Source organism: Alligator mississippiensis, chromosome 13 (assembly GCF_030867095.1).
Source record: "Alligator mississippiensis isolate rAllMis1 chromosome 13, rAllMis1, whole genome shotgun sequence".
In the NCBI taxonomy this organism is placed as follows: domain Eukaryota; kingdom Metazoa; phylum Chordata; order Crocodylia; family Alligatoridae; genus Alligator; species Alligator mississippiensis.
Genome location: NC_081836.1, coordinates 26,689,470 through 26,711,022, shown reverse-complemented (window position 1 = coordinate 26,711,022; position 21,553 = coordinate 26,689,470).

The following is a 21,553-nucleotide window of genomic DNA, read 5'->3' as shown; positions in this document are numbered from 1 at the left end:
CTCAGTGACTCTGCTGCTCAGAAGCCTGCATCCAGGGCTGGCACAGAGAGCAAGTGCTGAGGAAGCCTTCAACCTAGAGTTGCACTGAGAAGAGAGGCAGCTACCTCAGGGCTGGAAGCCAAGGGTCTTGCAGCTCTTGCTGCAGGGGAAGAGCTGTGTGTAACTCCTCATGAGGATGCTGAGTCAGTCCCAACTGGGACAGTACTGCTCGTGGTGTGCCTGAGAGAGAGAGAGAGAGAGAAACACACACAACACTTGTTAGCAAGGTTTTCCTCCCCAAGGGGCTGATGCAGCTTCAAGGTCCCAGCTGCTGGGAAGGAGAGGACTGGCTGGGGCTCCATGCCCTGCTTGTGGGTGGGTGACTGACTGAGGGCTTGAGAGTGAACATCCCAGTCACAGGCAGGAGCAGGACCCCCTGTCCCTATAGATCCTTGCCTCTGTTCTCACAGGACCCAGAAACCACACACTGGGGGTCGCAGCAAGGAACCTGGGCCGCAGCCCTGACTACCCTGCCACTCTGCTCTTATGAGAGCTCACAAACCCCCTCTTGCTGGGGGCAGGAGCTCTCATCTGGCCTGGGAAGCTGTGCCCAGCTAAGGGACAGCTGTAGCATCACCACCAGTTTTGGTTGCTACTTCTAGCCAGAGCATTCAGAAGAACAGCACCAGCAAAATCTCCCCCTCACAGGCATAACTCAGTATCTTTCCATGTTGCACCCTTTCAGCCCTTACACAGGAGAGTTTCAAAAGGGCCAAAACTGCAGTTTGAGCCATATCTGAGCAACATTATCTAGAGCAAATGCAGATAGACAAGGAAAAGCAGATGATTGGACAAGGTTGATAACACCCACGAATACACTGCACAGGCAGTGCTTGGACTGAGGCCCACAGGAGGAAGTGGGATGTTTCCCTCTACTTTACCTATCTCAGCAAATAGGTGGCAACTCCTTGCTAGGGGGGCAGGGCTGAAACAACAGGCAGGGCTTGGGTGAGGAAAGAGAGGGGCAAAAGGACCGTGCTTAGGATCAGGGAGCTGCAGATCAGCCCCACAATGCAGAGGGAAAACCATATGGGTAAGATCATGGCTGGAACAGCAGGAGACTCAGCTAATCCAGTGAGATGAATGAGTAGAATCCGGATGAGGATGGCTTCCCAGCCTAGCATGTAAACCTCCCCTATGTGGTGGGAAGCACTTAACCATGCTCCCTGCTGCCATGATGGCAACCAGGCAGGGGGCCCAGTTCTTCCCTACTATTTCTTTGGAAATAAGCTTAGCCCTCACCCAGCTCAGGAGTGGGAGAGAACTGACAGGGAGCAAGTGATTCAGGGCTGTTCCTGCTGGTACACAGATTATCTCCTTCCAAGCAACTGGTGTATCGTTGCTTGAGAAAACGTATGCTACTGGGGTGTGGGGGTGTTCTAGAGCCAACACAACCGAGTCTATTGTCCAAATGTACGTGGCTAAAATTTAAGGCTAAGATTTCAGCCTTGGAAGCTGCTGTCTGGGGGCTGCCACCCTTACCCTGCCTTGGTTACCTGTGCAACACAGAGGCCAACCTCGTAGCTCTAAGATGCAGCTGCACTGCTTTCTAATCACAGGAAACTTCCTTGTCTGACCATTTACCAGCCCTGCTGGGTGGGCTACCACAGATCAGGGTTAGAAAATTAAGCTCTCCCTTCCTGTGTCTCTCTCACTGTAATTGGAACTGCATTCCCTGCATCCCAAATGACACCAGGCAGCACTAGAGCCACTTCCTGGGGGGATCACTAGCTACTCTTTACCAGATTTGCATTTGTTCTTATCCCCACCTGTGGGCTAGGCAGTTTGGGGGAGGGGCTATGCAAAGACCGTTGAAACTTCCTGACTGAAAAGGGTATTTTTTTGAGTGCCTTCAACTCAGTGATCTCTGAACATGTGCCCACTACTTAATTCTTTATACTCCATAGCAACTAAAGTCTCATCTGCCTTTCACTTAATTTTTTTTGTTAAGGCTTAAAGTTAAGTTAATGCTTGACAGTCTCCTCTCTGGAAATTTCTCATTCCCAAACGCAAAAAAGTGGAATGACTTTCAGATAAGCTTGGGCAGGAGAGGCTGAACTAGGTAGAAGCTGACCTAACAGACATCCTCTTGCCAATTCCACTAGGGGCAGGGGGATGATGCTCCTCATCACTGTCTGTAGACTGTGAGAGATCCAGCTTCTGGTCCAGGCTCTAAATCATCCCTACTGAAAGTCCAACCACTTACCTATTGACTTTGCCTCTTCCCAACATCCCCTCTCTCCAACATAAAATGCCCCAGTTTGATTCCAATATACAACAAAACCCAACACTGAAATCTTGACATTTGTCACTAAACCTTCGTTCTTGGCCAGGCCTACCTGTGGGGATAAAGCCTAAAGATGCTCAGATACTACAGTATCGAGGTCATAGGAGTGGCCAGGAGTGACTGAGCCAGTGAGTTCCCTGGGATGGGGTGTCTTCCAGGACAGGTAAAACCTGAATTTTTAACCAGGAAAAAACAAAACCAGGAAACAAATTTTTAAGAAAACCACTGGTTATTGACAGAGAAGGAGAATGCACCCCCCCTCCCTGGGCTTCCCTCCTCACTGTGTCCCTTTCAGCTTTCTTTACCAGTCACAAGGAAGCACAACAGTCATGAAAGTGCAGTGTTTCAGTGCATAATTCTAAATTGTCTTTCATTTTAAGCAAATGGCTTGAGCAGTTACCCTAAAGATCTACCCCCCATACATCGCATTAAAGTAACCCCAGATTCCATGAATATGATCAATATACATACATGCACATCAGAAGGAAATTACACCAAATTGTGCATCAGAGATTTAATTAAACAGTGTTTTAATGAACAGAAACACCCAAGTAATTGTTTATTAAAGCCTGAATGAGAAAAAGATGCAATGTCCAACATGCTAATGAAGGCTCTGATACCTAGGGTCCCACAGCACTAATAACCAGGTATCACACAGTGTCATGAGCCACTGAAGCTTAAGGTCTAATAGTAAAATGACCATCATAGAGCATCTTTATTCTCTCCTTTGGCTCCCCTAGTGTGTTCTGGTTTCTTTTGCTCCTTAGGTCAAGGTCTGTTCTCCTCTTCAAGATGGTCACACAGTGGTGCATGCCACTGTTGATATTTAAATACCCTTGCTTTTTTGGCCTCAGCAATTAGCCATTATCTAAGGCCTTATGAGGCTGTCTCCATTAGAAGGAGAAGTTAGAGATCCAAGTCAAGTATTTCTTTGGTGCAATATGATTTTGTTACAAGAAACATACACAAATTCCCATTTCCCACCATACAATAGGAAGACACAAGAGCCAGTCCACTTCCTTGCACAGATGCCCACATCTGCCTCTCCAGAGAATTCTGTGCCCAAGAAGTGCCATCTCCCAGACCCGTCCAACCTCAAACCCAGAGGCAGAAAACCAGACTTCCAAGCCCGTGTTAGAACCACACTGGACTACATGGGCTAGCCCTGACTGAACATGTGCCTTCAGCAGGCTTTCTACTACTTGAAGCTGTCCATAATACATAAAGGGGCTTACTTGCTTTTTCCATCGAGAGCTTGATTTTAACTAGATCCATGATTATCTTTGGAACAGTCTCACTTGATGGCATCCTCGGGACTGGGCTGCCAAACAGCAATGTTGCTGCACACACTTTGCTTCCGTTCCTTCCTGCTGCCTGAGGTATGGGGAGAATTGACACATGATATTTCTTGCCCTCGTGAAGCCTCCAGAGAAGGTGGACTTTGGTGCATCTGGTGGCAAACATGCCTCTTTCAGGAGTGATTCTCTGCTGTCTTGGTAATTAGTGGAGAGTCATGTCATGGAGAGGATTGTGCTTCATGATTCATCCCAGATTACCTTGACCCTCTCAGGACTGTGGGTTTGTACAACAGGCATCCCTCATTGGTCAGTGCTCTGTTTGCCAACTGCTGGACTTGCTACCATATTTATCTCTTGGAGCTCCCGTCACTTCAGATCCATGCACCAAAATGTCTTGTCTCAATTTACCCTAATAAGCAGCAAAATAACACCAGGCTTGTGCATGTCAGGGGAAATCTGGGTTCTAATGAAGCATTTTGTGCAGCACTGGAAAATGTTAGAAAGAGAAAAAAAACTTTCAGGAGGACTGGGACTGGGGTGTGCCAAGAGCTTCAAATTAGTCAATGCTGCACTTACCAAGTCCAGCAGAATCAGCTGTCCAGTCCTGTTAGAATGACAGGGCTTGGGCAAGGCTTTATTCCCTAGTGGAAGCTCCCCTGCTGATCCCGTCTTCCTGCTGGATGCAGTCAGCAAAATCCCAGGAGCAAGGCCAGTCAGAATAGTCGTGTAACTAGGGGTGAGTGAGTGGAAAGCCAGCCCCAGGTGCTGACTGCAGCCCTGGCTGTCACTGGCCCAGCCACTACTGCTGCACCAGCTGCTACTTTTTATGCTTCTGGGTAGAAATTCCAGAATGGGAGCTTTGCAAAGACTCATGTGGACTCATCAGGAAAGCAGGATTACAACCTCCTGTGACCTTGCTATTTGGAAACATTTTCATAGATTTCATAGACAATAGGGCTAAAAGGGACCTCAGAAGATCGAGTCCAGCCCCCCGCCCAAAGGGCAGGAAGTCAGCTGGGGTCATAGGATCCCAGCAAGATAAGCATCCAATTTACTCTTGAAGGTGTTCAATGTAGGTACTTGAACCACTTCTGATGGCAGGCTGTTCCAGACCTTGGGGGCTCGGACAGTAAAGAAATTCTTCCTTATGTCCAGCCTGAAACGGTTTTGCAGTAGTTTATAACCGTTTGACCTCGTCATCCCTTGGGGCGCTCTGGTGAACAAACGTTCCCCCAGATACTGATGGTCACCCCTGATAAACTTATAGGTGGCCATCAGATCACCCCTGAGCCTGCACTTTTCCAGGCTAAAGAGCCTCATAGATCTCAGCCTGACCACCCAGTTTCATCCAGGCCAAGTTGGACCTGAAGCTGAACTCCTGGTTTTGCAAACGAACTCTCCAAACCCAAATGGCTCACCAAGCTGCTGCTAAGCTTTGCCCATCCCAAGACCCTTGTCCACTGTGTGGCATACTGGTGCATCAGCCTCAGCACACTGAGCACTAACATATAGACCTTCTGATGCACACCAGCTGAAGGCCTGGCCTCTGGGAAGTCAATTGGAGTCTTGCCACCATTTCCAGTGGAGCCAGGATTATACACTGTTCACAGGCTCAATGGCCAGCACACCTGCCAAACACAAGTTCCACCCTCTGTGGCATTGCTGGAAATGAGGAACACAGGGGAACCAACTCGCACACAACTGCCAATTGCCTTTTTACGGTGCCTGCTCTTATGCCACAGGTGGCAGGATCCCTTCTACTACTGAGAGAAACACTGGTGAAACAGGATCTGTAACACCCGTGCTTGGCAGCGCCTCAGTTCCACCCAGGCCAGTGCCAACATCTCAATTACACATCAGATTGTCCTCCAGGGGAGAGGAAACCTATTATTTCCCATTGTTCCTAATCTGTGCTGCTGCTGCTCTCTCTCTCTGCAGGAATAGCTTTGCCCTGCTCCTTGCTGTAAAATGAACTAGGAGGCATGCTAAGATGTGAGCTAGCTGGGGCAGATTGGGGGTGGATGCAGCAGCCAATGACAGAGCACAGTTTAGTGTTGCACCTGCAGACATAAGCATCTGGGTAAGAGACTAGAACTGCCTGGGGCCAGGGGAGAAGGACCAGAAAGGGAGAACAGGGAAGATGCACTATAGGAGGGAAATTTTGGCTATCACCATATCGACCTCCCCCTATCAATCATGAAACAGGCAGTGGCATCACTGGTACCTATGCAGAGCAGGAGGTACCAGAGTTACCCTCAAATTACGCCCCCACAGGTGTCCCAGAAGTGGCCATGCCTTGCCTAAGATAAGGTATAGGAGCCCTTCCTGGGCTGAAGCTACAGAGCAGCATGTCCGGGCTTCTTTTCCACTCCAGAGAGATGTCAGGCCTCTCTTTCTGACACTGTCCTCACTGATGCTGCCCTTGGTGTGGGGAAAAGAGTTAACATGCTTGTGTTCCTCTCTCCTGCTTCTTTGGGGCAGCTCATGGCTTTGCAAGGAGCTGACACCAGCAACCCCATGTTCCTCCAGGGTTTAAATCTGCTAGTCCCAAGGGCCATAGCTGTCTGAGGCTCTGTGGTCTGTACAGTGTGAATGGGATCCAATCAGATGCAAGATACACCAAGTTGATGTTTCTTCACCTGTTTCTGCCAGGCCTTGTGCAGTAGGTGCAGCCTTACCTGGGGCACACCATGACTGGGCAGAGAGCTGCTCTCCTCAAACCATTGCCTGCCCTACCTTCAGGGCCAGTGCCAGGAGTCCATCTCTGTTCCATGAGGCCTGAAGCAGCAGGAGGTGAAGTGAGGGCTGAGAGTAGGCAATAACATTTGAGGCTGGTGTTGGGAGGCAGAGTTACTGAGCAGAGGGCCTTGCACCTGGGAACGCAGGTTTCCATTCCTGGGCTTCATTAGACTTGGAGAACATTGCTGCCCCAGCACTGTCCTGTTCTTCTGCAGGAAAATAGCCCAGCATCACACGTTAATGCTGCAGCAACCTCAAACAAAAAATACTAAAGCCAGGGCACCAGCCCTGTGGGACAGCAGGCATAGGCCCCAGCACCCTGCTAATGCCACTCCACTTGCAAGCTTGAACTACTTGTTTAGAGCTGTATAATCCAGGGTCATAGGCAAACCCTGGGCTGAGAACCTGCCCAAAGCTGTACCTAGCAGAAACCAAAGTTTTTTCCAGATTGACCCAGTGCTGCAGAGAGAGGTCTCTTTTGGCAGAATAAGGGAGCAAACCACCAGTTCAGGCTGCTGCTCAAGTGCAAAGTACCTTCTTTTGGATTCCTATCATAGGCATTTAATAGCAAAGCTGTCCCCCTATAACCCACTGCCCTAACAGGCATGGGAGCATGGATGGCAAGCACACCATGTGGCCACAACAGTCCCCTCCATGCAGTGAACTTCCACCTCCTGGTGGGAAGAAGGACAAGATAATCATGGTGAGGGTGAGCTGACACACCAGGTGCCTGTACCATGTGGGTCAGGTTGGTCCAAATAAATAGGGCCTGTTGGCACTGCCAACCTGACCCACTTCTCGGCATCACCCATGGCAGGTGGAATCCCTCACGCAGGTTGAGGTCACAGCAGGGATTGCCCTGGCATTGGGTGCCTCCCGCAGGATCTCTGGAGTGCTATATTTGTTTGGGAGGGAGCAGGGATAGTGATGCCAGGGGCATGTTGTGAGAGCACACAGGGAGGAACAGCAGGCCTTTGTGCGAGGGGGAGAAGTCTCTGACTGTGGGTACCAAGCACGAATGGCAGCAATGGGCCCGAGTCATGCTGTGCTCAGGGGAGGCAGTGGCAGGGAGCCAGCTGGATGCTGATGTGCTCAACACCACCAGGGCCAAGTGAAGGAGGCACTAGTTGTAAGGGCAGGACATCTGAGTCCCACCTCTAGCTCCAGGGAAGACTTTCTGTGGGACCCTGGCCACTGCCCTGCCTATCCCCCATCTGGCTCTCCTGGTCAGACTGCAGGCTTATGGGTGCTCAGCCCAGCAGGGCTCCAATCTTGGCTGGTGCCATCACCACCCAGAAAAGCACCTGGCAGCCTTCAGCATCACCCCACGAGTCCCTCCATGGCAGCCATCAGCATCACCTGACAGGCCCCTCATGTCAGTGGGCTCAGACAAGGCCTTGCCTGTCTCGCTCCAAGTCAGGAGGGAGCTTGTCTGCTCACAGAGATAGTTTTTTGTCACAGAGCAGGGCTAGGGGTGGGGATCCTGCCCCTAGACAGGCCAACAGGGAGAGAGGACATAAAATCCAACTAGGATGAAGCACACTACCAAACAGCAGCCTTGCCCTAATGTAGGACATGAGGTAGACTCCCCCCCACTACAGACAGCAATCAACAGACTGTTTCATTGCCTCAGTAGGATCTTACGCTGCCAACAGAGCTCTTAGGCTGTTCACCAGCCCAAGAGAGGACTGTGATCCCTTGGGGAAAAGGGGAAGACTTGGGGTGGCTGCTGCAAGCAGCACAGTGATGTTGGGCACAGGTCAGACCAATCCCTGGTGAAGCAGGTGAAACCCCTCTGTCCTCAGGACTGGGAGGGGACCAGAGGCAGCTGCTTGTCCTTGTGGCCAAGCTACAGCAACCTGCTCCTGCACCACCTCTGGCACTAGCCCCTTTCTTCCCTCCACATCTTTTGACCCCTGGGCATCTTGGGGGCTGGGTGGGCTGTGAATCAGCCCATAAACTCATGGAACAGATAAATGCCTACCCTACTACCTCCCCCACAATAGGCACAGAGTGAGGGGAACTACGCCACATCATATCCCCCTTCCCCAGAAGGATGATTGTGCTGCTTGGGGTCACGTCATGCACAGACTCCTGCCAGCCTCCGTCCACAGGCTCTCATGCTGCATTTGTCATTTTTACACCATTTTATGAGTAGCAAACTGGCTTGTGCTGCAAGTCTTTGATATGCGAGTGCTTGGGGAAAAGAGAAGAGTCAGAAAATTGCATCCAGAGCTTTTTAAACATGCATTAAACTCCCTTATAAATCACATCACAGATGCTCAAACAAACTGCTCTATGGAGCGCCACAATGCAGACTCATGGTCCCCTATCATGCCTTCCTCAGCATAGCCCCTGGATTGCAAGTGTGGGCTGGGTGCCTCACTCATCAGGGTGCCTGCATGAGGAGTTCCCCTTCCTGAATATCTGTACAGGGCCTGCAATCCAGGCCTGCCTTCACCCATTCAGGGCAGAAACACATCCTCTGCTTCTCCGATGTGGTGTGCAGAACACAGCACATTCCAAAAAGTTGCAAACAGTGGCCTCCCAATGGCTGTGAAGCAGATACGGAGGAAATGAAGCTCTGTGCAGTCAGGTTATCCAAGATCTCCATGGCACATAGCTTTCTTGCCCCTGCCCATACATCTCACATTGATGTGCCTGGACTTCTCTTTGTGGTCAGAGGCTAGCAGAAGCAAGCACCAGTTCCACCCAAGACTGACATGTACCTGTATGTCCCTGGTGGCAAGAGCTCCAGAAGAGAACCTGTGCCATCCTTTCTGTGTGCCATTATTGGTATCTGGCACAGTTTGCTAGGCCCCACTTCCTCCTGGTCAGTTGCTACTTTGGAGGCAGTAGCAATCTGTACCACCATCTCTGAAATCATCAGCACAGAGCCCACTAGACTTGCTCACACCTTACTAGCCAACAACCTGCATCAGCCAGGGGTAGTCAGCCTCTAGATGGCAACAGCAACCTGCTTCTGAACAGGCAAGGCTTCTTTCCTCTGAAGGTCCTGGCAGTGGAAGTTCTGGGTAGTGCCTTGTGGCAGGAAGCCTTCCTCATGAGCAAAGGTGAACCACTGCTGGCCATCTCAGGTCAGGCCTGCATGGTCTACATCACATCACTCCACACTAGTCACCCTATACTAGAAAGGCTAGTCTGCATGTAGAGAAGTTGTAGCAACCTCAGCATGCATCAGGTCCCTCCCCTCTGGCCTGGCACCCTCCATCCCCTACAATCCCTTCATCATTGCCCATCATTGCCTCTGAAGATTACAAACTATTGCAGACGCACCCTCCACTGACTCCCATGCTTTCCTGCTGCAGCAGTATAGCTAAAAGCAGGATCAGCTCACACCTGTGCTGGATTTATGCCTGGTCGCCAGCTGCATTCAGAAGCCATGAGCCTACAAAGCCAGAAATGCCTCAGTTAAGCGCATTGGCAGCTAAAGATGCTTCTGGAGAGTAGCTCAGGAAGGACAGACAAGTTCTCCCACAACACACTGCAGACAAGTTTCCAGAATGGCTCAGGTTGGCACCAAGAAACATGGGATACTTCCATCACCCCATCAGAACTGCTAGCACTTCACCTGAGCCAATGCAGTGCCAGTGCATATGCAGCTACCCAGCTTTGAGTCAAAGATCCTATGTTCAAACCCTGCAGGGTAAAAGTCATGTAGTCATGAAATTAAAAACAATCATGACTGCAGAAAGAGAAGGCCTAGAACTTAATTCTAGCATCCCAGAGTGCTGGCTTTGCAACCGTAATATGATATGGTTGCATCCATCCATACAATTATATATAATAGTTGCCCCTTTTAAGTTAATGTGAAAACCCCAGAATAATCATACCTGTTGAAATCAATTCATAACTGTTAAGATCAATTATGTTAAGAATTGTTCCCTACAGACCTGCCATCGGAGTTGGTACTAATTTTTGCTGAATTACTGCACTATTACTATTTTGGTTAGGGGAAATTGTCCTTTTATAAATAAGCTGGGGAACTTGATTGCAGAGTGTGTTTGCAGGAGATAAAGAAGGAGGGGGGATAGTCCTGCATATCCAGAGAAGATAAAACCCTGCCAAACATCCAAACTATTCAGAGTCCTATTAGATTTATGTGTCTTTCCAGAAAAGCAAGACCCCACAGCACTTAGCAGGGAGCAGGATGACTCGGGACACTGCAATTGAACTGCATTTCAGCCACCAGCCTAAATCCAGAAAAGCTCAGGTAAGATTAAAAGCTGTTCTCATCCAATAGCTGTTTGGTGGCCTTCATATGAAAGGAGTTTGGTGGCCCTCAGCTCCAGCGCCACCACACTTTGTGCTCATCAAGCAATGAGGCATCTGTCTGGGATGACTTAAGAACAGTGCAGCATGCATCTGTGCAGGGGCAGATGGGATGGCCCTCAGAGTGTATAATTCTGAGAGCTTAAAATATATGAGCCATGGGGACCAACCCACCCTATTAGCCCTGAGGAGGGCCCTTCCACCAGCCCAGAGAACAAGGGCCGAGGCCGGGTATGGAGAGAGGCCTGTTTGGAGAGAGTCCTCAAGAAGCTGGGATGGCTGGTTGTTCTGTCTTCACTGAATCCCTGAAATGGGGTTTTCTTCCTGAATTTGAAATACGGTCCCAGAGTGGCACTAGGACACAATACACTGTTCCCTGGTGCTGCAGGAAGCCAAGAAGCCAGAGCCATTCATGTGGACTGGGGCCCAGGCCTGCTAGCTAGCTAGTAGCTTGGTCTCTCAGTACTACAGGGATGTGGCCGTATGCATGAGCTCTGCCTCTCTGCAGAGCCAATGACCCTGCCCACAGCCCCACTCTACAGTGGCTGCAGCAGCTGGGACTGGGAGCAGCATGGACCAGTTCTGACCCTGGCAGTCTGCAGAACATCTGGGACCAGGTCCCAGATTTTGTTTCTGTAAAGTTGGTTGTCTCCCAGGGACAGCATCATTCCCCAGGACCGTTCAGGAGCCCTAAATCCACCCCATGTTAGACTACAGTCTCAGGGAACATGCAGTGCTATATAACCCATAGGACCGACCACACAAGGAGAGCAGCAGCTGCCCCTCATCCCATTCCTTTCAGCTCCACGCCTACCCCATCTTGGCAGCTCCAGCCATAGACTGCCCCAGGTTCTACACATGGGTCATCAACAACTTGCCCTGCAGTGAGTCCAGGGCCACTGTGCATGTAAATGTTAAGGGAGCTTCTTGCCATCCTGCCCACCTGCTCCTTCCTCCTGCTGCCATCAGCACTTAGCAAAGGTTGGAATGAGCCTTCAAAGCAAAGCCTGCAGCACTATAGGCAGGCACAACTGGCAAGAGAAACTGTATTCAGCTGGTCTGGGGTGCAGAAGCCTTGGCTATATTAAATGCAGCATTGAACAGGGAAGAAGATGAAGGACACATGCTAAAAGGTGAACAAGTCAGCTAGGGAGCACTCACAGCAGCCAGATATAATGGGGATCCAGTGCCTTGGCAATGGCTGGACAGCAGCCAGCACCATTAGGTGCCCCTGAGTGACAGGAGTTGAAGCAATGGGACTGCTCCGTCACTCAGGTGCAGCTGGTTGTATGCATATGATGGGGGTGAAGATACAGGGCCAGGCTGAAACTTCAGCCCCAAGCAGACTGTTCCTGAGCTGTGAACATGAAGGCCATCAGGAAGCAAAAGTCTGTTGGTAGCTGCCAAAAGTCAGGAGATGCCTGGCTGAGGGGTGTCCTACATCAGGGTTGGGAGTGCAAGATGCAGCCTCCAGTGTTAACTGGCTGCTCATGGGAGGAGCCAAAGCTCAGGGACTTGGGGATCAGCACCCAATTAACCCTTTCCTGCGCTGCCCAGGGGCTGAGAATGAGAGCTGTGGTTCTGGTGCGATTCCCTCCCCCGGCACTCCCCTCTTCATCCTGTCTCCTCACAGACACTTGTGCACAACAGGGCACTGCCTGGAACCTCCCAGCTGCCTCAGCTCTTCACTACCCTTCAGGTTGCATTGTGGAGGCCAAGCTCAGGGAGCAGGTGTCCAAGCAGGAGCTGGAGGTGGAAGGCCTGGACAGCTGGAGCAAACTGGCACACCTGCTGGCCAGAACAGAGTGACAGGGAGCTCCTTCATTAGCAGAGGCAGCAGCTAAGGGGAGGACATACGGCAAGACCTGCTGTAACCTCCATGCTTCTCTTGCAGCCTGCATCTCAAAGGGTCCCAGATCACTTTGGGTCCAGCACCTCTGGCAGGCAGAACAGCAGTGCTGTACAACTAGGGCACAACCAGTGCAAAGAGTGGAGCATCTTTAATGGCCATACAGCACAGGAGGGCCAGCTGAGCTGAGCCTTCTGGGTGACATGTCTGTGTCTGGGACTTCAAGGCCCAAGTGCTTCCCAGCTGATGCTCAGTTTACAGAACTGCAAAGGCACCAGCTCCATGCTGCAGTGGGGCAGAGGGTGGGAGGGAACTGAGCCAGACAGCAGCTGGGGATGAGTTTTGGAAAGTGCCCAGGAGGCAGATGGTCAAAAAATAAAGTGAGCAGCTGTGCCCCTCCAGCATGGCAGCACATGCAGCTCCCTGCTGCCACTCAGTGTCCAGATGAGAAAAATGCAGCATTCCTTCCATCCTCGTGGGATGAAAACCCCAGGGGTTTCCTTCAGTAGGAATCTGGTACTCTCCAGGGCCATGGACTTCCAGCACCGCTGTGGGAACCTGCAGAACTAGGCATCCCCACAAAGCTCCAGCACACAAGACTACAGCTGGCAGGACCATTCAAACAGTAAAACTTGAGTGGAACTTAATGCATGGCCTGACTTTAGAATTGAGGGTCCAGTGTACACCGAGCGGAATGTCATGGCCTGAGTGAGGCAGACTCACATGCTGCCCTGAAGCAGTAAATAGGTGCACAACAATTGCATGAACATCACAGTGCCTAGGTCACCCACCTACACATCCCATGGTAGACCAGTATATCCACTGCTGCAATGAGGGCAGAAGCACCCTTGCAGACCCAGTGTAGAAAGCTGTGGCATCCGAGAGCACTGCTGTGCCTGAATGATGTTTTGCAGAGAAGAGAGACAGCTGCAAGCAAGCCAATACTCTGCTCTCTACCCCATCCCCCAACTCTCCCCAAGCACTTGAGGGCAGCTGGAGCTCTTGAGAAATCCCTGCTGTAGACCCCATGACTCCCCCACCCCTACCAAGCACAGGCTCTCTCAGGTTGGGCTGGATTGGGGGCAATGCCTTTTGTTTTCCTCCTAGGCACAGGATTTGGGTCCTTCCTGCTCCTCAGAGGACCTCTGTTCAAACTATGCACTCAGGAACTGGGGTTACACTAGTGTTATCCTAACGAGCGCACTGGGAATGGTGCACCGCGCATAAGTGGATTAACACCTGGGCCTGCAGGGCCCCTGACAATCAGGGGCCCCTGGATGCCTGGGTTCCCTCTGAAAATAGTGGCTTTCCCCTTGCAGGCAGGTAGCATTCCAGCCTGCAAGGGGCCCTGCTAGGGGCTGTGGAAGCAGGATGCAGGGGAGCACCACATGCATGTGCACTGGCAGGAATGTGGCCAGGCAGCATGGAGAGCAGCTCCCCACAGGTAATTTTATGGGGGGCTGGAGAGTGGGGGATGGAAAAGTAGGGGTGCAGATTGAGGCCCCTGGGCCCCACGTTGAGGAAGGGAGTGGGGTAGGGGTAGGGAGTGGGAAGCTCCCTGCTGCTGTACAGGTGTACCCCCAGGTGAGGCATACGCCCCTTCAGATTTGGGTGTGGGTTGAATACAGGCTGCCTGCTGTGGACTTGGGGCTGTCTGCCCTGCTGCCTTTTCCCCAGGGACTCTGTGCCAGCCATGTGCCCCTGCCCACCCAGCAGCAGCAGGGGAGGCAAGTTGTGCCTCCTGCTGCTAGGTGGGCAGGGTTTTGCCCCATGATCCCAGCAGAAGGGCAGCTCCTTATTGGTAGCAATGTAAATAGCACATGGGGATATAGAGTAAATTGGTGCCTGGCATGACCAAAGTGCATTTTGGACCAGGCAAGACCCTGGTCAGGGGTGTCCGGAAGAGTCCCCTGGTGCCACAGAGGCATGGCATGGTGTGGCCCAAGAAGGATTTCCATCTCTAATCCCAGCTCAAAAGAAATTCCTTATCTGAGCCATTATACTTAGTGCAGTGGGCATGGGGAGCTGCCAGTTAGCAGCATGGCACAAAGAAACTGCACTCTGGGCCAGGCAAGACTCCATTCAGGGGTATCTGGGAGAGTCCCCTGGTGCCACAGAGGCATGGTGTCAGGTGGCCAAGAAAGGATTTCAATCTGTAATTTCAGTCCAAATGCCAGTTCCTTATTTGAGCCCATATACTTAGTACAGTGGGCATGGGGAGGCCATCAGTTGGCAGCCTGGCACGAACAAACCGTGCTTTAGGCCGGCCAAGACTCTGGTCTGAGATGTCCAGGAGAGTCCCTCAGTGCCACAGAGGCATGGTGTGGGGTGGCCCAAGAAGCATTTCCATCTCTAATCCCAGCCCAGAAACCAGTTCCTAATTCAAGACCATATATACAGTTATTTAATCCGAATGTCATTTAGGGTTCTGTACTTGATGTGGAATATTATTGTACATATTAATTAGTAAATATGCATAGCTAATAAAATTATCTCTGTTTAGGATGTGTAATTCATTAATAACAGCTTTATTGGGTCTAGATGAGCTTTGAAAAAGGAACTGGGAATAAGCAACCAACTTCAGCCTCATCCCATTCCCCCTGCTTCCCACGCAAGAGCTTGATACAAGCTGGATCACAATGTGAGGTGCATAGCAAGGACTGTTGAAGGGTCGCACAAGGTGATTCCTACCAACCTGGGCTTTGCTATTACACAGCCGGCCAAGAAAACTGGGTCAGTATCGACCTGGAAAGATGTGGGCAGTGGAGCTCCCCCAAGGTTCGGTCCTTGGACTAGTACTGTTCAATATCTTCATCAGTGACTTGGATGAAGGCATGGAGAGCACTCTGTCCAAATTTGCGGATGACACCAAATTATGGGGCAAAGTAAACTCACGGGTGGGGAGGGAACGGATTCAGGTGGATTTGGACAGGTTGGAAAAGTGGGCAGAACAGAACAGGATGCAGTTTAACAAAGACAAGTGCAAAGTACTGCACCTAGGGAGAAAGAGTCACCAACACACATACAGATTGGGAGATGACCCTCTAAGTAGCACAGTGGCAGAAAGGGATCTTGGGAGTCATAGTAGACTCCAAGGTGAACATGAGTCGTCAATGTGACAGTGATAAGTAAAGCTAGCTGCACTCTATCGTGCATTAGCAGGTGCATCACAAACAGATCTAAGGAAGTGATACTTCCCTTCTATGTGGCATTGGTAAGGCCATAGCTGGAGTACTGTGTCCAGTTTTGGGCACTGCACTTCAAGAAGGATGTGGATAACCTTGAGAATGTCCAGAGGAGGGCTACTCATACGGTTAGGGGCCTGCAGGTAAGGACCTGGATCTCTTCAGCCTCTGCATGAAAAGGCTGAGAGGTGATCTTGTGGCCATCTACAAATTCATCGGGGGGGAAGGGGGGCAGCAAAGAATAGGAGATGCTCTATTTACCAGGGCTCCCCTTTGGATAACCAGAAACAACAGCCAAACTGACAGAGAGCAGATTTAGATTGGACATCAGGAAGAACTTCTTCATGGTAAAGGTTCCCGGAATCTGGAATGGGCTCCCAAGGGAGGTGGTGCTCTCCCCTACCCTGGAGATCTTTAAGAGGAGACTGGACAAGTACCTGGCTAGGGTCATCTGAACCCAGTGCTCTTTCCTGCCCAGGGCAGGGGGTTGGACTCCATCTACTGAGGTCCCTTCCGATCCTAAACATCTATGAAATCTATGAAAACATGCAGTGCTTCTTAACTTCAGTTTGGAAAGACACCACAGTAAAGCAGAGCATGGGTTTTCACTGTAGAGCTTTTCATAAAGGGAGCATCAAGCTGCCACATGCTTGCCCCAGTCTACTGATGGGAGATAAGTCCCTCACCCAAAATCATGTAGGAAGTCAGTGAGACCTCATGATGGAGGCCTCCACATTCCCATGGGGGTAGGCTGCCTTGCTCCAGAACCCTGCCTCCACCTCTTTCCCATCATGAAATCAGAATAGCTACCCACCCACAGCAGAGCCCCACTTCCAGTACACCCCCTTCAAGATGAAAGCTACCCTCTGAAATGGCACTCTTTACTGTACTTCCCACAGCGCTGCTGCTACAAAAGCCATCCTGAAGGATTATGAAAGAACCAGCTTTCACAAGCATACCTTAACCTACTGGTTCTTCACCTTTTTTAGCCTCCAGGCACCCCTCATGCAACTCGAGGCACTCGTCCGAAAATGCCGGCTCTTATTTTTCTGTAGTCAAAAAACAAGTGAAAACTAATAGAGCAATTCTTCTGTTGCAAAGAACTCAGAGCAAGAACAGCTGAGAATGTTATTGACATCCTGGATTCCTCTTTGAAATGTCTGGGTTAACTTGTGAATCATGTCTGCACACCTAACAGTGCTAACATTGTGTGGCATGCTGCAGCACCCTTGAAAGGATTAAGGCACCCCAGGGTGACATGGTGCTCTGGTTAAGGAATCACCGCCTTATCCTTTAACTAACCCATGCAGCCATAGTACAGTTTGTAATCTCACTATCCCCCTGGGATGGTCTCATCTTGATTGCAGTCCCCCTAGTACAGCCTGCCTAGTGGGTGTGGAGGAGCAGGACTCTGATCACACCATAGCCTGTTTCAATGCTTGAACACCCACATAGTCGAAACATTCTTCCAAATCCCACCCCTAAATTCCCTCCACTGGTTTGAGGTCATTGCTCCTGGTCCTGTTCCCTACAGCCACGGAGAAAAGCACATCTCCTTCCTGCTTGCACTTGCCCTTCAGGTCTTTGAAGACTTATCAAATCCTCCCTCAGTTCTCTCCAGGGATCCTGGTTTTCTGTTTAAATACCACAAATTCTCCGATTAATACCCCCCAAATCTATCCTTCACAACTGAAATGAAATGCCACTACACACACTACATATAGTTATATATATCTCTATATCAGTTGAACGCATGGATGTATTAAAAAATTTAAAGCAATCTGGAAGCCTACCAGTGCCTTAATCGTTAAAAGGTATCCAGGTTGTAGCTGAATTAGTCTAGGGGAAAAAGCAATCATTGTTTAATCATTAAGATAAATTCTAAATACCTACATATTTGATTTCGGTTTATCATGGAAAAATCTGAGCTCCCTCTGCCCCCTTCACTCACCAGGATGCAGGTCCAGCTGTGGCTGCCCCCCTACTGCTTTGTGGCTCTGAATAGCCCTGATATGCTGGTGCCTCTCACTTCCAAGCCACAGCCTCCCCACCTCAGCCCTGCCAGTGTCCCTCACTCCCAACCTGCAAGCCCCCCCGTCCCAGCCAGTGCCCCTCCTGACCCGCAGCCTCCCACCCTCCCCAGCCCTTCTGGAGGGGTCCCCCAGCTGCCCCCTGCCCCACCTGGACTCACAGGACTCCAGCATAGGAGGGGGTATGGGTCCTTCAGGGGCAGCAGGGAGCTGCATGACTGGGCCACCAGGAGCCAGTGCCTGTGCTCTTAGGGGCAGGGGTGGCCATGTGTGGCTGAGAGACACTGCCTGGGGTCTGGGGTGCCAGTCCTCCTCCCTCCAGTCTGCGCCAGGGCCAGACTTGCTCCGCTGCCACCCACAGGAATGGGAACCACCACGGGTGGGACAGAGACTGCCTGGAACTCCTCACCCTCCTTCAGCTGCCTGCAGCATGGCCTGGGCCAGAGCCATGCTTGCCTTCATACCGCTGCACTGATCTTCCCGACCACATTGCAGCCCCAGCCCCACGCTGTAGCCCCACCCCCATCCAGTGGCACAGGGCAGTGTGTGGTCCCCAGCCACTGTCTGTGCCGTGCAGCTCCCTGCTGTCCCTGAAGGACACCCCCCCCCCCCGGAAGGTGGAGCAGGCCCCACTGGCCACAGAGCCAAGCTATGCTGCCTCAGACCCCTCCCCACCCTGCCACAGCCCCAGTACCCGGACTCTTTCCCCACCCCACACCCCAAGCACTGGCAGGTACCCACTCCCCCCACCCCACACCCCAGTTAGTGCCCCAGATGGCCCTTCAACCCCAGCCCCCTATAGACTTACCTGCATGCAGTTGCCAGGGCTGCTCCCACCATCCTGCCTGGCTGTATGCCAGCCATGCATGTGACTGCACACATGCACGTGGTGCCCCCTACCTCCAATCGCCCCCATCCCCAGCTCCAAGCCACTCCTTGCAGGCTAGAAGCCTTCCAGCCTGCAAGGGGAAACCTGCAGTTTCCCACTGTTTTTTCCTTTAAAGGGGAAAATGTGGAGGATGACATGAAGCTCATGATGTTCTCAAATCAACCCCTTTAAAGCAGCAGGAAGGAACAAATGGGTTTACAGCCTCCAACCCCTGGCTGGCTCAAGAATGGATCTCAGTCAATGCTGCTGTTTTGCAGGCTGCAGACTCAGCCTACGCTTCTCCAGCTTTAATTACTGTACAGCTATGATCTGAAGGTTTGAAGGGGAAAATGCATTTTGTTAATGAAGCAGGATGATTCACGGCTCCAACCTCTCCCCGCCCTCTGCCATCCAGTGTCTACATCGGGGCGGGTAATTATTTTGGGCGGAGGGCCGCTTACTGAGTTTTGGCCAGCCATCGAGTGCCGCGTGACAGGCAGCCAGGGGCAGATAAATATTAATTTTCTAATTTTTTTAGGGGCCCCGTGGGCCAGATAGAAACGCCTGGTGGGCTGCATTCAGCCCACGGGCCACATTTTGCCCACCCCTGGTCCATATCCAGGCCTATTTTGGTCTGTTTTGGCCTGGCTGGCCCTGAGGGGAACCCAGAGAGGATTTTTCCCACCTGAGAGAATGGGAACACAGCACAAGAGTGGAAAAACTTGTCTGACCTCAAGTGCAAGATTATCTTCATCCCAAGGAGCCCAGACAGTTAAGTCAGTGGCACCTAATTTCCCTTGCATTTTCATCAGTGCTGTCCTGTATAGCGCATGGGGCGGCTCCAGGGGTGGAGAAGGCACCATATAAAAAAGCAGGATAGGGAAAACTTTGGATGGTGGGGGAATGTTTCAAAGCTGCCTATGCAAATTTCATCACCTTCTCACAGAAAGCATGTGCCATAGGCCAAAGGCACTAGCTGTTTCAAGGTTTAAGCTTTTCAGGCTTTAGATGCAGCTCAGTCTTGTGCAATATCCAACTCATTTCCAACAAGGATAGTGAAACCTGGAACAGAGCCACAATACCATGGGGCCCTTGGCCAGCCCAGTACCTGGTTTTCACTGGCCTAACACCAACCCTGGCAGAGCTCAACAGCATAGTGCAATTTACAGCCCACTGTTCACATCAGAGACTCTGCAAGCAGGTTATAAATGTTCTGCAGCTTGGGAAGAAACTGATAGCTATTGGGCTGCATGGAGTTCCTGAAGCCAGAAGGCTTTTACTGTGGCTGCCACTGGCACCTGCTGATAAGCTTACAAGCCAGTTTCTATTACAACCCTGCGTTTTCAAACACTTGTGGCTTCCCTGTCACTGGTCTAGACATTGGTACGCTGCTCTGTGCCAAAGTGAAATCAGTTAAAAAAAATCTAATCACCCTTAAGTGCTTGCTTCAGGCCATTAAATGCCAACTTAATAATCACAAACATTCTGTGCGTAAAGAACAAGAGAAGAAATTCTGAACTGTGCTAACATTTCTGTGCTAATGCAACATCAACTTTCCACAGATCGTAAGATGGGAAACACAAACGTTAAGGCCTGAACACTAATAAGGAGGCTTGTACAGTCAATTTGAAATCCAGTGGGAAACTATCAAGACAAAAAAAAAAAAAAAATCAAAAAGCCTTTCCCAAACACCTAACCCCCACCCCATAAATCTAAAATCTTATAGTAGGCTCCTGGCCCCTCTCCAAAGTTGCAGTTTCAAAACATTACCCTTTTCCCTTCTGGGTGCAAACCCACAAACAGCAACAGGGGGAAAAAAGCCCCAAAACCAAACAAACCTGATTGAAGCCAACCAGACACAGGGCTGCTCAGCTGGACACCAGCACTCCCTTGCAGGAATGACTAGTGTCTCCCAAGACTGGGAGGCCACTATTTGTAGGTGGCGGCGTCAGCATCAAGCAGCGAGCGGGGACCACCCGCAGACACCAGAAACAGCATCTGCATCAAGCAGTGAGTGGGGACCACCTGCAGACACAGGCAATGGTAGGGCAGGTGGTGGTGGCAACCACTTGCAAAAGCTGGTGACGGTGGCCAATTGCAAGGCAGGGGGGAGCATGTGTTCCCCCCCCCCCCCCCCAATCCCATGGTCCTCCTATGTATCGCCTATGCTCCCTTGGGTACGTACCAAGTCTAAAGCTCAAGCCCAAACTCCAGGGCATGCTAACTAGAAACAGTCCTTTCATCTCTTTCAGTTACAGCCACTTCTGGGGTTGCTTCTAAAAAAGGCTCGGGGAATAAAATGTTAGGACCAAATCTGATTAGTTGACCGTGTCCCTTCAAAATAGCTATCTCGGCTGCCTGTAACACCCCCTTGCCCTGTGGTTAGACCTGCTGTCATGACCAGAACTTTTGCACTCTTGATGTGTTATAGACTTCAACTGTACAAACACCCAGCTCACTTCTGTAAGCTTTACTCACCAGAGTTGCTTTTACATATACATGCTAACTGGGTGACTTCAATAGGATGCCTCCCGTGAGTCAAGATCTGCAGAAACAGCCTGCTGCATTGCTGTTTGTACTGCTTTTGTACTTAACCATAAATTGGGGGTGGGGCATTTTAATTGCAAAAAAAAGATTGACACTCTAAATTTCAATGGAATTTAAAGATAAATGCTTTTTCCCTTAAAGTCTCCCATTACCTCCTTTGTATTCACCTTGCCTAGCTCTTGGATAGCACTGCCACCTACTCAGGCTGTTCTGTGCCCATCATCCAGGCACCTGGCCTCCTACCAGGCCACTGTCTCCACACAACTCCGGGTTCCCCATTTTGCTGTCTCTTGGACTGCCTTTAGAGTTGCTTTTACCTGCAACTGCCCAAGCTATCTTCAGCCTTAGCTGTGATATCCTGAGATTGACTTAGGGCAGCATTTCCCAAACTTTTGGTACCGGGGGTACTTTTTTTCTA